Raw genomic sequence first — 4,037 nt, 5'->3', positions numbered from 1 at the left:
GCCGAGGTGGGTGGATCACGAGGTCAGGAGTTCAAGACCAGCCTGGCCAAGATGGTGAAACCCCATCTCTACTAAAAATACAAAAATTAGCTGGGCGTTGTGGCTGGTGCCTGTAACCCCAGCTACTCGGGAGGCTGAGGCAGAGAACTGCTTGAACCTTGGAGTCGGAGGCTGCAGTGAGACGAGACCGCACCACTGCACTCCAACCTGGGCAACAGAGCGAGACTCTGTTTAAAAAAAAAAAAAAATTAGCTGGGCGTGGTGGCACATGCCTGTAGTCCCAGCTACTCAGAAGGCTGAGGCAGGGGAATCACTTGAATTCGGAAGGCGGAGGTTGCAGTGAGCGGAGATCGCGCCACTGCACTCCAGCCTGGTGACAGAGCAAGACTGTGTCTCAAAAAAAAAAAAGGAAAAAGAAAAACATGCCATTTACAACATTAAGCTTAATACGAGAAGTATTTGCATGTGGATCATTCACTTATTAATTGAGCCCCTACTATATGCAAGGCACCGGGCTGGACAGTGAACAATACAGGCATCATCCCTGTGCTTGACGTAGGAGCAGTTCTTGGAAATGGAGACAGACTCAGTGATTTGTTCACCACCATGATATGTGCTTCTAAGGATGAGTGAGCACTGTCCCCAAAGACAACGAAAGGTGCTTGCCTTAAAAGCACAGGATCCAGAGGGTTCACTAAAGTGGGTCTGGAACCAAGAATCCAACCCAAAGACATGTTCCTGTTTCCCTCTCTACAAAAGCAGGAAACATATTTCAGGTGGTTTACACCCACCAAGCATGCAGAAAACCCTGATACACAATCAGGTTATTTTTTTTTTAATGATTAGAAAAAAGAACATTTATGTGTCTGGTTTTTATTTTTATTTTATCAAAGAGGAGGCTAAAATGCTGGGCTCTCTGGCTTACTAGCAAATGCCTGATAACCCTAGTCGCCAATGCTAATGTTGACTGAGCTCTAGGCTAAACATTATACACATATTACCGTCTTTAATCCTCACACAATTTGGTAAGCTAGGGATTCTTATTGTCCTTAATTCACACTTGAAGAAGCTGAGGCTTAGTCAAGTTAAGTAACTCCCTGAGGCCTAGCATCCAGTAAGAGATGAGTTGGAATTTGAACTCAAGTAGTTAAATGCCAGACCAGAGCAGCTGCTCTCTACAACCTCATTCTGAGGGAGGCGCTTTCCCAAGACAGGTCATTAGTCTGTAGATAAATGATGCAAAGATAAGTTGCTAATGACTAAGAGTTTATTTACAAGTCAAATCCTTACTTTGCCAATTAGTTTTATACTGGACACAAAATGCATCTCCTGCTCTGCCGGTCTTCCTGGTGTATCTTTCTTCTTCCAGGAGTCCTGAAAAGAGATTTTGGATTGATCTCTGGAAGTCAATATCCACTGCCAAAAAATAATTCCACATGCATCTGCAATCTACCTGTCTGTGCCCTGCTACTCCATAACCTTCTTAGTGCAGACATTAAATCATTCACTCCTAGGGGCTGGGCGTGGTGGCTCATGCTTGTAATCCCAGCACTTCAGGAGGCCGAATCAGGGTGATGACTTGAGGGAAGGAGTGTGAGACCAGCCTGGCCAACATGACGAAACCCCATCTCTACTAAAAATACAAAAATTAGCTGGACGTGGTGGCTTGCACCTGTAATCCCAGCTACTCAGGAGGCTGAGCAGGAGAATCGCTTGAACCCGGGAGGCAGAGGTTGCAGTGAGCCAAGATTGTGCCACTGCACTCCAGCCTGGGCAACAGAGAGAGACTCCATCTAAAAAAAAAAAAAAAAAAAAAATTCATTTATCCCTTGGATGGGCTTCCCCCACCCCACATTTATATATTTGATATAGCTATGTCGATGATTAAAATTAGGGCTGGGCGTGGTGGCTCACACCTGTAATCCCAACACTTTAGGAGGCCGAGACCAGCAGATCACCTGAGGTTGGGAGTTTGAGACCAGCCTGACCAACATGGAGAAGCCCCGTCTCTACTAAAAATACAAAGTTAGCTGGGCGTGGGGGCATGTGCCTGTAATCCCAGCTACTTGGGAGGCTGAGGCAGGAGAAACGCTTGAACCTAGGAGGCGGAGGTTGCAGTTAGCCAAGATCACGCCATTGTTACCCAACCTGGGTAACAAAAGCAAAACTCCGTCTCAAAAAAACCAACCAAACAAACAAAACAAATGTACAGTTAGTTATTTAGGACATTTAACTTTGCATTCTTAGCTAAAACCTCCAGGTACTCACGGAACTGTCAGAAGTCTCAGAGGGAACCAGCACAAACTGTTTCAGAAGGAGAAGTGGTTAAATGGACTTCCTTCCATGTTCACTTGAATTTCGGGGAAGATACTGCTGCTTATGTTGAAGTAATCTCTCTGGGCAGGTGTTGAAACAGGCCTGGCCTGAGGAGTGCCTAAGCAGGGCTGGTTTCCCAGAGCAGGGGCACACTTGGAACTGGCTTTGGAATAAAAGGTATCAGGACTGGTGAAGAAAAGGGGGAAAGTTCTAGGTAGGGAATGATCAGGAAAGTAATGCTCCAGCTGGATACATTGGTCAAATAGGAAGCCAGCCTGTGCCACATGCCCTGCTCTCCTCATCTTGCTCGCTATCATAGTTCACTGCAGCCTCGAACTCCTGGGCTCAAGTGATCCTCCCACCTCAGCCTCCCAAAGCTCTGGGATTATAGGTGTAAGCCACTGTGCTTGAGCTAAGATAAGTTCTTAAGAGGGGAAAATAACCTTTTGAAAATTGAAACTGAGACATAAAAAATGAAGACAAACTTTATCCCCTCCCACAAAGAGAATGAAAAGCTAGGTCTCTCTGCAGGAAATGGAAGACTATCTTAGCTCAATGGATGTGTATAGCAGGAATCCATTGCTCTGAAGATTCCAGATTAATAGGAAGGTGGGCATTAGCAGTGTTTTACAGGGCCCTTCCTAAGTTTGGTAGGCAGTGGGTCCCACTGATGCTCACATTCTAATCCCTGGAACCTGTGAATATGTTATTTTTACATGACAAAGGGGACAGTGCATATGTGATTAAGGTTAAGGACCCTGAGATGGAAGATTATCCTGGATTAAATGGTTGGGTCCACTCTAATCATATGGGTCCTTAAAAACTGAGCATCTTTTCCAGCCTAAGTCAGAGTCAGAGGAGGATGTGACCACAGAAGAATGATCAGAGAGATGCTACTAGATTTGAAGATGGACGAAGGGGGCCATGAGCCAAGGAATGTGGGTGGCCTCCAGAAGCTGGAAAAGGCAAAGAAATTCTCCCACAGGGTCTCAGGCAGGGAACACAGACATGCTGACACCTTGATTTTTAGCCCAGTGAGACCTGTGACAGACTTCTAACCTACACAACTGTAAGATAATATGTCTGAGTCATTTTAAGCTACTCAATCTGTAGTGATTTGTTATAGCAACAATGGAAAACTCATACACCATGGGACAGCAATATGAGGTAGACACTGCTATTGTCATTTACAGTCATTTAACTGACATAGAACTAGGTTCTTGCCCAATGTTACACAGCTGTCAAGTGATATTTATCCAAGAATTAATGTCTTCAGACACTGGTCTTCAGAGCTCATGCTCTATTATACAAAACCACCTCCCAGGATGTTTGTGGGCAGGAGGCTGGAGGTAGGTTTCAAGTAAAAGCTCACTGAGGGTGAGTGAGTTACACAGCTGGATAAAGAGTTGGTTGACTCAAAGGGAAGCTTTTCAAAGCCCTGGATTAATGTAGAGCAGAAAGTAGTTGTTCCTCAGGCTAGGTTTGCATTCTGTTCCTGTTTAGTCTTCCTTCCTCCCTGCTTCGATCATGACAAACTGGTTTACTCAGTGTCCCACAAACATGTCATTAAGCAGGACTTTTTTCTACACTGATACTTTTGTCCAAGCCTCCCTGCCTTCTCTCTCCCACCTCCCTGCTGCTAACCCCCTTTCTCTCTGTCGCCCAGGCTGGAGTGCAGTGGCCGGATCTCAGCTCACTACAAGCTCCGCCTCCCGGGTTTA

At 45.5% G+C, this 4,037-nt stretch overlaps 1 protein-coding gene across 2 annotated transcripts in view; it reads left to right on the top strand.

Annotated features, from left to right (window-relative positions):
• The window catches only part of EXOC6 (exocyst complex component 6), a 214,699-nt gene that overhangs the window by 13,166 nt on the left and 197,496 nt on the right, over positions 1-4,037 (top strand). The gene's annotated exons all lie outside the window — the stretch shown is intronic.

This window comes from Colobus angolensis, unplaced genomic scaffold (genome assembly GCF_000951035.1).
Source record: "Colobus angolensis palliatus isolate OR3802 unplaced genomic scaffold, Cang.pa_1.0 Scaffold134, whole genome shotgun sequence".
NCBI classification, from domain to species: domain Eukaryota; kingdom Metazoa; phylum Chordata; class Mammalia; order Primates; family Cercopithecidae; genus Colobus; species Colobus angolensis.
Note: the sequence above shows the minus strand (reverse complement) of the source record. Positions and strands in the feature narration are given on the sequence as shown.